Source organism: Mirounga leonina, unplaced genomic scaffold (assembly GCF_011800145.1).
Source record: "Mirounga leonina isolate KUSES-001 unplaced genomic scaffold, KU_Mleo_1.0 Mir_114, whole genome shotgun sequence".
Classification (NCBI taxonomy): domain Eukaryota; kingdom Metazoa; phylum Chordata; class Mammalia; order Carnivora; family Phocidae; genus Mirounga; species Mirounga leonina.
In genome coordinates this window covers 13,468,870-13,480,510 of record NW_023270265.1, presented here as the reverse complement: position 1 = coordinate 13,480,510, position 11,641 = coordinate 13,468,870, and the positions used below count along the sequence as shown (strand labels likewise).

General features: G+C 44.6%; 1 long non-coding RNA gene across 1 annotated transcript in view; it reads left to right on the top strand.

Moving 5' to 3' along the window:
• Window positions 1-9,262, top strand: part of LOC118022758 — a 19,055-nt gene extending 9,793 nt beyond the window's left edge. Inside the window, exon 3 of the long non-coding RNA XR_004682562.1 lies at window positions 8,802-9,262. This is a non-coding gene — a long non-coding RNA (uncharacterized LOC118022758). The remainder of the gene's footprint in view (window positions 1-8,801) is intronic.
• Window positions 9,263-11,641: the final 2,379 nt, after the last annotated feature.

The following is an 11,641-nucleotide window of genomic DNA, read 5'->3' as shown; positions in this document are numbered from 1 at the left end:
TTTATTTATTTATTTATTTATTTATTTATTTATTTATTTATTTATTTATTTTTGAGGCCAGTTATCTTAAAGAAAGACTGATGAGGACTAAGATACTCCTGTGGGAGCAGGTGTGTAAGCACCTAGTGTAGGTGTCTGGTTTCCCTCCACACTGGTTCATCTAAAAATGCATTTGCCTCTGAGGATCAAAGTCATCTGTGTTCATTACACACACACACACACACACAGATACATACATAAAGAAACTAACAAAGATTGTACCGCTCAGAAGCATTTTCACAAGAATTCTGATAAATTTCTCCTAGTTAGAGCTACCTAGCTGCAGACACATTACAGAGGGATTTTTTTTTGACCACTGTTGATACTGTATCATCCTTGTGCCATGTGAACGCCATGGGAACTTCATTTTGCTTACATATTTGTCTGCATTTCTAATCATTTCTATTCATAGATTCCAGGAAGGGGAAATCACCGGGCTGAAGGGTGTGAACGCATTGAATATTTATTGCCAACTTGTCTTCCAGAAAGCTTGAGTCACTTTATTTTCTCTGCAGGAGCGTGACAGTGCCCACCACCAGTCTTTAAAAAAGACTCGGGGCTGGAAATGACCCCAAAGCTAATCTGGTGCTTAGATCTCCAGTGACTACACGCTAGTCCCTACTTGAGTCAGGGCCTCCCTGGTAGGGTCCCCTCTGCTGACACATCAGGGACAGAGAACTCGCTCCTTTGCTGCAGGTGAGGCTCTGCTTCTGCGGGTCATCAGGTTGTTTCTGTGTGCCTACGGCCGCGTGAGGAAGAGGAGGATGTGCATCATGGGCAAGCCTGTGTCCATCCCCCTGTCACCCAAGTCAGTTCTAGCAGATCTTGATTCTAGCAGTCTTTATTTACCTTGGGGGACTTCTTTAAGAATAAGAACACGAGGGCGCGTGGGTGGCTCAGTTGGTTAAGCATCTACCTTCGGCTCAGGTCATGATCCCAGGGTCCTGGGACGACGCAGGGAGTCTGCTTCTCCGTCTGCTCCTGCCCCTGCTTGTGCGCTCTCTCTTCTTCTGTCTCTCTCTCTCTGTCAAGTAAGTAAATAAAATCTTAAAAAAAAAGAATTAAGAACACAAAAGCATGAATACAGAACTATGAAAGCATCAAAGGGATTATTTTAAATGAGACAAAAATCACAATAAATTACAAATTTTTTAAAAAGCTGATAAATAACAAACATCACAAAATTCTTCAAAAACATAATTTTTACTAAATTCTGGACCTACTTCTATAATACTTTCCTTACACATTTTCAGCTGAGTATTCTTTTTTTTTTTTTTTTAAGATTTTATTTATTTATTTGACAGAGAGATACACAGCGAGAGCAGGAACACAAGCAGGGGGAGTGGGAGAGGGAGAAGCAGGCTTCCTGCTGAGCCGGGAGCCCGATGTGGGACTCGATCCCAGGACCCTGGGATCATGACCTGAGCTGAAGGCAGTTGCCTAACCAACTGAGCCACCCAGGCGCCCCTCAGCTGAGTATTCTTTGTTCTCTTCATATGACAATGATTTTCTCTAGTCATAATAAAAAGATAATTCAGTCTGTCTTCAGGGCATAAGTGATCAAAACCATTAAAAAATTTTTTTTGGTAGTTTAGACCAATTGCTTTCACCTTCATAACCCATTGATAATGGCATAATTAGAGTTTTATCAGATTGGGGAACACCTGTGTTATGCTCCTGTTGTACCTGAGCTGCAAGATTTTAGGGCATTTCTAGTTTTCCACGTGGTTATTAATCTTATATAGTCTCTGAATGATGATGGTCACATCGATGCTTGTATTCTACTGGCATTTATGAGTTTTTTTAATGTGTTTCTTTCAGTTTGGGTCAATTCAGCAGGAAATTTCAATATCTTCCCAACCTTTTCACAGAATTCACCCTTTTAGTAAGATTACTAAACACTCTAAGAGCCTAGTCATTATTTTTATTACCAATTTATCTCTTCCTCTTCATAGTAAAATTGGAACATTTAAAAATTTAATGTGATTAACAATAATTTCTACTGATTCCACAGCTCATCTTTATAGCTTGTCTTCTATTCCATTCATTTTTATCTGATTTTTTCCTCAGTTTCTTAATTAAAAAGTTAAGTAGGACAAAATTGTATCTCCAGATCAGAAAACTGTAACTTTCTATTTGTTTTATTGCAACATTTAAAAACGTCTCTCCAAGTTATATGTTAAATCATATATTCCCAAATGAACTTCTCCTTAGTTTGGATCCGCAAACGCCTGATGCCCCTTCAGTTCCATCTAACAAGGGGGAAAGATACACGGCACAGGGGAAACCCCAGTGCACATAGAAGGCTATCTTACTTACTTACATTGCTGGGGCTCCTCCGGGGCCTTGGGAGGGGCCCCTGTAAATTGGGGTCTGTCTTGGAACTGTCATTAACTTGAAGGTAAATTTACCTCTGGCATCAGTCCCGCATTGCCTCCCCTCCACCAATGCTCTATGGAGTCTCTATCCAAAGGACTTTTGGCCTTGGTACTCCAAAACCTTAGTCTGGACACTGGCCAGCCCAGGAGATGGGTGACTGGTTTGGCAGGTGGGACAGACTTTACCACATTCATAGTCCAGCTTCACTGGAACACTTAAGAAGATACCCCTTTAACTCCCGACAAACTTGCTCTCTTAGATCAAGGAGTTCCTATGAGTCTATGACTGTGCGTGGGTTCAAGGCCCTGGATCTATCTTGCATATGTTACAAACTCTTTAAAATAGTTCCAGGTTTATTTCTGTCCTTAAGAATCAATATAATTCAGGAGCATCTCTCTACTTGCTATATGGGATGTTGCCCAATTCATGAATTGCTTAATAAAGCCAATTCCATCTTCAAAAAAAAAAAATCAATATAATTCAAGAAAATGAGAAGACAAGCCACAGACTGGGGAACAATATTTACAAAAGACATAACCTGATAAAGGACTTATTTAAAATATACAAAGGACTCTTAAAACCCAACAATAAGAAAATGAACAGCCTGATTAAAAATGGGTAAAAAACTGTACATACTATAGAATCTCAACTATATGACTTTCTGGAAAAGGCAAAACTATGAAGATGGTAGAAAGATCAGTGGTTGCTAGGCATTTTCTGGGAGAGAGGAATGAATAAGAGGAACACAGAGGCTTCTTAGGGCAGTAAAACTACTCTATGATGCTAAAATGGGGGAGCCATGTCATTATACATATGTCCAAACCCATCGAATGGACAACACCAGAGTGAACTCTAATGTAAACTCCGGATAATAATGTGTCAGTGTAGTTCATCAGTGATAACAAATGTACCTCTCTGGTGGGAGATGTTGATAAATGGGGGAGGCCTTAGAGGGGGGACAAAGCGTATGGGAATGCTCTGTAGTCAGCTCAATTTTGCTGTGAACCAAAACGTCTCCAAAAAATATCTATTAAAAAATCAATACATTCAGTATTTTTGTAATTTATTTTAATAGCCACTTCCAAGTAATCCATTCAGTGGATATTTACTAACCCTACTATGCACTACATCTGAGCAAGGCCCTGGGACCCAGTTGAGAAACAGGCAGGAGTGGCTGGTACGTTCGAGGTGCCATCATCCTGCTGGGAAGGTAGTCTCCCAGAAGGACAGATAACAAAAGTATAATCGCAGTAAGTTCTTTTCCAGTTGTCCCATATGTTAGAGGAGCAACAGGTAGGGGAACTCAAGCTAGTCTGAGGGGGTCTTCACTAGTAAGCAACATCTGAGCCTGGATGGGCTTTCAATGAAGGAGTAAAATGAGAGGATTTGTGTCTCCAAAATATTATCCTGACTGGTGCACAGAATGGACTAGACGGAGTCACGAGTGGAAATGGGCGAGCGGTTAAGAGGCCATCACAGTCCCAGCAGGAAGGCCTAGTGGCCTGTGCGAAGGAAGGAAGCCAAGCATCTTCTCAGGCTGAGAGGCCAGGAACAGTGTCAGGGAGATGCGGTGTGAGGGAGACTGTGATAGAGGACACTGGAGGAGAAGCAGACCTGGGAAGGAGGATACCGCGGTCACTGGGGACCCGAGAGCGCTAGCAACCACGGAGCTGCTGAGGGAGATGAGCCTGGGCGGCATGCGTCTGGAGCCACGTACACAGTCTGGGCTGGGGACATAAATCTGAGCAGATAGATGGTAATTGGAGCCATGTGGCGGATGAAATCATCTGAGGGGAACGTGTGGGCTGAGAAGAGCAGGGAACAGGGCCATGATCGCCGCCACATCTGTGGCCATGAGGAGACAGAGCCAGGAGAATTCACGGGGATTATCAGCCACATGACAGACAACGAAATCTAGAGGCCAAGATGCGCTTGATGCTCTCCAGGGGACAAGGGCTTCCCAGCCGACCATGTCACGATGACTCTCACCCACCCTGAGAGGTGAGCATGCTTCTACCAACTGAGGCGTGCAGCACAGAGAAAGGAGAGCCCCACTGGAGTCCCAGAGACCCAGGCTCAGATTCACAGGGTCATAATTTCACCGTGAGGGCTGTGGGGATCAAAGGACATGGTGCATTTACAAAGCACCAGGCACCGCGCCTGACACATGGCTGTGGGAGTTTCGAGAGACTCATAAATAACACCCCATTATTCGCCTCCCCTGCTCACATCCAACTGAGAAACGAGACGCAGGAGACAGGTTTCAGCAGGACGAGCAAGAGAGGTATTGGCGGCCCCAGTGATGGACAGTATGCCACAGCTGTGAGGTCCCCTGGGGCTTTGGCCTTCCCACACCCTGCTGCCATCCTCCCCGCCCCACTGTGGGGCAGCCCTCCGGAGAGAACAGGCGGGCCGGCAGAGCGGTCAGATTTACCCAGAGCACAGAGAGCAGACCAGGAGGGAATGAATGAGTCTTGAGGGGGCCGCCTTTTGATGGCTCCCCCCGATCCAAACTACAACTGGGGACGGTGCTGTCCCCCACCACCACCAGAGGTAGGGGGTGTCACTCAGGTGGGCTGTGTCCACGTGGCATCATAGAGCCTGGGGGAAGGGTTTCATCCTCGGAATAATTGTAATAAGCAGTTACAGTAAGCAACTGTGAAAACTGATCGCCTCTCCCTCATTTAACAAGTCAAGTTATGGAGGTCTTTACTCATTGGCGAGATGTGGATTAAAAAGTCTGAAATGTGCTGACTTGGCCCACTTACTCTTTCCTTGTTGTTTCTTTGATAGCTTTTTTTAAAAAAATTTGTTTATCAAAGTCATACATGTACATAGTTTTAAAAGTCAAATGGTTCTGCAAGACTCATAATGAAAACCAGCATCTCTCTTCCCCGCTCCTGATTCTCACTCCCCAGAGGCCATCACTTCGAATTCTTCTCACAGATTCTTCTGGTGCTTTCCTCCTTACTTTAAAATAACATGCTTGGACTGCCATTTCTTGATTTTCCAGTTTAAATGTGATTTAATGAATTCCTACTACAGCAGAGGAGGACGTAACTCTTGTAAACCGCCCTCCCTCTCCCCCTGCATATGTGCACTCCTTTCTCCTCAAGCCCAACATGGTAGTTAAGAGTGTCATTTTTGGCCAAATCAATATTCAGTATTTACATAATTGTGACGATGTTCCTATTATTCCCAGCCTAACCATGTAGTGCACATTTCCCATTTTGTACAACCTTTTGTTCTGCTTGGAATGAGGGGCTGCCAAGCTTTTCCTTTGTTTAGTGTTCAGTGACCATCCATTCCTAGACTTCAGGCTGGAGGGGGCTCTCTTTCTAGCAGATACTTGTGCTGCGGCCCAGCCTCCTTCCTCAGGAGACACCCCCCTCTTACCCCCACCCCCGCAGCCTGTGCGTCCACCCCCGCTGTGGTCTTGGGGGCCTGGGGACCCTCTGACTTCCCTGTGCTGGGTCTCTATGTGCTGAATCCAATGTCCTGTCTTGGTTTTCTCCCTTGTTGGGGCAAAGCACCTTCTCCAGTAGCTTTCTGAGAAACGTTCAGTGTTAGGAAAGTATTTTGAGAGCTTGTCCATGCAAAAATTCACTCTCCCACCCTCACATTTGATTGGCAGCTTCTTTGGAAATTTTTGCCCCTGGGACTGGGAGGTCGTCACCCACTGCCTCGGGCTCACAGAGCGGCTGTGAGAAGTCAGATTTGGTCTCACCTCTTTCCTTCACATGAGGCCACTTTTGTCTCTGAAATTATTCAGAATTTTCTTTTCATCCTTGGGGTGCACTGGTGTGGGTCTCTCTTCACATGGGGGTACTCAGCGAGTCCTTTCAAACTGGAGGCTCATGACTGATGCTCATAATCTAGTACATTTTCTTGTATTATTTTCTACCCTCCTTCCCCTCCCCCATGTATATTTTCTGTTCTTTTTTTAGACCTTCCTGTTTTTCAGTTATGGACTTCCTGGGCCAATTCTCTAATTTTTCTAGTGTTTCTCTCTTATTTTCCATCTTTTTCTTTCTATTCTGTCTTTTGGAAGGTGCCTCTTAAACTTAAAATTGAAATTTCTTTTTTTTTTAATTTTTAAAATTTTATTATGTTATGTTAGTCACCATACAATACACCATTAGTTTTTGAGGTGGTTTCACTTATTTGTGGAACATAAGGAATAGCATGGAGGACATTAGGAGAAGGAAGGGAAAAATGAAGGGGGGGAAATCGGTGGGAGAGATGAACCATGAGAGACTATGGACACTGAGAAACTTCTTATATGCAGTTGTTTTGGGTATCTGCCAATTTAATTTCCCAGAATACTTTTAAAATTCCAAATGATCCTTTTAAAACTTACTTTGTAGTTATTTTTTAAGCAACAAGTTTTCATTTCATGGATGCATGTTAATATCTTATTACCTGGAGATGGCGCTTATAACTTAACATATTACGTTATATTATATTATAACTATTTTCCCTGCTCCATGAGTTGTCTGTTTCCTCTAAGCTCTTTTTTTTTAGGCTTTGATAGTTTTCATCTCTGACTTTATGTAAAGAGTAAGACTCCAACACATACACTTTAAGCTCTGTGTGTCTGGGTGGGGCTTTGTTGGAGGAGGACTGACCTTGACCACTTTACCGGGGCCTCCAAACAACCAGTATCTGCATAAATTCTATTGGGCTGGCCAGTATCCCCAGAGAAGAATCATCCAAAGTTTTGCACAAAGATTATAAGCTTGGTTCCTAGTTCTCAGGGCGAGAGAAGGGTAGGGTGTGGGTTTCAGCATTCGGTGTGTCAACTTTCACTTCATCCTTGTTGTCAGCCAGATGCCCTCACCTGCATCTGTGCCCATGGTTCCTGAGTCCAGAGGCCCCTGGTTCCCTCTCACTGGAGAACAGAGCCCTGTCTTCTGCCAGGATGCTGGGGAGGTAATGTTTTACCTGCACAGATTGGAACAAGAGACCATGGGTCAAAATATTCTCATACTCATGTTTTTAAGTTTTGTTTTTTGGTTTTAGAGATAGTGTGTATGTGTGCACGCATGAGCAGGGGGGAAAGGCAGAGGGAGACGGAGAGAGAGAATCTTAAGCAGGCTCCACACCCAGTGCTAAGCCCCACACGGGGCTCAATCTCATGACCTTGAGACCATTACCTGAGCCAAAATCAAGAGTCAGATGTTTAATTGACAGAACCAGCCAGGCGCCCCTCTCATACTAATTTTTAATCAATCCTCCATTTTCAGTTGCACCCACACTGCCGCTTTGAGAAATCCCTGTGCCCCTTGAGTGGCTCTGGCATACTTTGCTTTGCTTCTTGACTCCCTTGCTCCTGGTCAGACCTCAGGCTGCTCTGAGCCACTATGTGGTGACCATGCATGCAGCCGCCTTCCCGGTTCCAAGAGTTTGTCACTGTTGCTTCCTCTCTACTTTCTTTGTCCATTGAAGTGTTTGCCTTATTTTCCCTCCTTTACTGTCATTCTAGCGGACTTTCAGGAGGGGCTAGAGATAAACATACCAAGACAGCACAAGGTGCTGGGAGCCCACAGTCTTCCTTTGCTTGGTCCCCGTCTGGAGACTTCTCCCATCCCGTCCTGCTCTGTTCTTGCCCAGCCCAGGACCAGCTGTTCTGTCCCTCCCTCTCCCATGGGTGGGAGGTACATGATTAGATAATCCTTTCAGTGGGTCCTGAATTAGGGATCCAGCATTTAGACCCTGGGGGCTTGTTGGCACCTACTGTGTGGTCTTTGACCTTTGGAGTTTCTGCCCAAACTGAGACTGAGGGAGCCCTGCTTGAACATCCAACACACATTGCTGCATTGCCCTCATCTTTTTTTTTTTTTTTAAGATTTTATTTATTTATTTGTCATAGAGAGAGAATACAAGCAGGTGGAATGGCAGGCAGAGGGAGAAGCAGGCTCCCCATGGAGCAGGGAGCCCGACATAAGGCTCCATCCCAGGACCCTGGGATCATGACCTGAGCCGAAGGCAGACGCTTAACAACTGAGCCACCCAGGCGCCCCGCATTGCCCTCATCTTAATGGGCCTTCAAATTTCTTACCCATTCTTCTGTTGGATTGGTGTGTATGTGTGTGTGTGTGTGTGTGTATGTGCGATATTTGTGAGAGCTGTTTTTGGCTACTAATTCTTTGCTTGTTAGAAAACGCCTCACGCTGTTTGTTTGTTTGTTTTAAACTTTCCTTATTGTGTGTTTTGATCTACAGAAGTTTTTAATTTTTATGAGATTAATCTGTCAGTTGTTTCCTTTATGGCTTCTGGGTATGGAATCTTCCTTCCTGTGGAAGGGAACCCCCACCCTCAAGTTGTAAAAATAATCTCTTTTTTCCCTCTAAAACTTTTATGGTTTTGTTTTGTTCATGTAGCCCTTCTGCTTCTGTCCAAAGCCTGGAAATGGTCTCCGCAGAATGGCCCTTTCTCCGGAGGCTCGCCCGCTTCCCACGAGCCAGCAACACTCTCCGGCGACGTTAATCCCAGTTCCTGGGACAATGCTCAAGTACCTGCTGATTTGTGGTTACTCGTTCGGTGTGTCTTCCCCGCAGAGCTGTGGACATCAGAACAGCCCTGTGCCGCTTCAGGAATAAGACTGATGCACTGGTTTCTTGTAGCCGCTGTAACAAACCAGCACAAACTGGGCGGCTCAAAACAACAGAACCTTATTCTCTCTCTGCGCGGGAGGCCAGAAGACTGAAATCAAGGTATCAGCAGGGCTGTGCTCCCTCTGAGGGGAGGATCCTTCCTCACCTGTCTCCCAGCTTCCGATGCTGTTGGCAATCCTTGGTTTCCTTGGCTTGTATTTTTTTTTTTTAAGATTTATTTATTTATTTGAGAGAGCGAGAATGAGAGAGAGAGAGAGAGAGAGAGAGTATATGAGAGGGGGGAGGGTTAGAGGGAGAAGCAGGCTCCTCGCCGAGCAGGGAGCCCAATGCGGGACTCGATCCCGGGACTCCAGGATCATGACCTGAGCCGAAGGCAGTCGCTTAACCAACTGAGCCACCCAGGCGCCCCGGTTTCCTTGGCTTGTAGCGGCATCATCCTCATCTCTGTCTCTGTTGTCACCTGACATTCTTCCCGTGTGTCTGTGTCTCTTCCTTTTCTTCTAAGGGCACCAGTTCCATCAGATTAAGGACCCCCTCTGCATCAGTATGAGCTCATCTGAACTAATTATACCTGTGATGGCCATATTTCTGAATAAGACCATGTTCTAAAACTCCAGGAAGGACACGAATTTGGGGGCACACTCTCCAGCCCAGCGAAACTGATGGGTCTTCCCTTTTACCTTCAGCTGTTGCTGGGATGAGGCCCTTGCCCGGCCTCTGTTGTTGCTGCACTGGTAGATCTCTTCAGACTCTCGGTGGCTCCCTTAGAACTGCCAGTGGTCCCTAATTAGTGCCTTTTGATCTATCACAGAAAGTTGTGGGTGAGCAAGAAAAGGCTGAGAACTCTGGAGAGAGGAGATCCAGTCTTGCATTGGCAATCCAGAGGGGATGGTTCAGATCTAGGGTCCCTGGAAGTCAGCAAACACTTGTTTTTTGCACACACTGCAGGATGGGAGGGTGTGACTCCTGAGTGTTGGGATTAACCCTGAGGTCTCCCCGGGGGAATGAGGGAAAGGTCGTTTTCATGGGACCGTGGCACTATTCCTTTGGGCCCTTCCCAAATAGTGAAGTTTGAATTGCAACTTGTCTGCAGAGGAGGATGTACATCCATCCCTGCTTTGCCAGCAGAAAGGGTATGGGTATGTGACATTGGGCATGGACATTTCTGAAGTTCAGAGCGCATGGGCTGGAGCAGTGGGAAGTGGGTCTCGGACGGGCTTCTCTCACATCTTGGGGTCAGTCGTGTCCTGGAGTAATTGACAAGGCCCAGCTTCTAAATGGACCCCGTCACACTCTGTCATTGCCAATGGGGGTGGGCTTGGCTTGATTTCCAGGAAACAGAATAAATACAAAAGCAATTGTACTGCAGGGGTGGGGTGGTGAGGCATGGAGCAGGTCAGAGTGCTTTGTCCAGTTGGTTCTCAAGCATGTGAAATCCGTAACAGGGCTTCTGGAGGGACAAAAATACTAACCTTGTTAAATAAAACCTAGGTATCTTTAAAAAAAAATCAATTTTATTGAGGTATAAGTCACATACCATAGGCAAAAGGTACAAAGTATACAGTCTGATGGTTTCGATACAGTCACAGAGTTGTGCAACCTCAAGTCAATTTTAGAACGTTTTCATCACCCCAAAAGGAAACCTGCACCCCTTAGCTTAATGCCCTGCTCCCCTAGCAGTAGAAAACTAAGCTACTTTCAATCACTATAGATTTGCTTATTCTGCTCATTTCATGTAAATTATACCATACAATATGTGGTCTTTTGTGACTGGTTTCTGGCACTTAGCATCATGTTTTTAAGGTTCATCCACGTTGTAGCATTTGCCACTACTTTGTTCCTTTTGATGGCCAAGTAATATTCCATCATATGGATACATCAAATTTTGTTTATCCATTTATGTTTTGATGGACATTGGGTTGTTTACATCTTTTGGCTATGGTGGATAATGCTGTTATTGATCCATACCAGTTTTTGTGTGGATATATATTTTCATTTCTCTTGAGTACACACCCAGGAGTGGAATTGCTGGGTCTTATGGTAATGATGTTTCACCTTTTGAGGAACCGCCAGACTGTTTTCCACAGCAGCTGCACCATTTTGCATTCTTACCAGCAATGTATGAAGGTTCTAATTTGGCCAACACTTGTTATTATCTGACTTTTATATGATAGCCATGCTAGTGGGCATGAAGTGTATTCTCATTACTATTTTGATTTGCATTTCCCTGATGGCTCATGATGTTGAGCATCTCTTCATGGGCTTATTGAACTTCATGTGCTTATTGTGTATATCTTCTTTGGAGAAATGTCAGTTCAGATCCTTTGCCCATTTTTCAAATTGGGTTGTCTCTTTATCATTCCGTTGCAACTGTTCTTTATATATTCTAGATATAAATCCCTTATAAAACATATGATTTTCAAAAATTTTCTCCCACTCTGTGTGTTGACTTTTTTTACTTTGAAAAGCAAAAGTTTATTGGTGAATTCCACTTTATCTATTTTTTCTTTTGTTGCCCGTGCTTTTGATGTCCTAGCTGAGAATCCTCTGCCAAATCCAAGGTCGTGAAGATCTACCCCTGTGTTTTCTTCTAAGAGTTTTATATT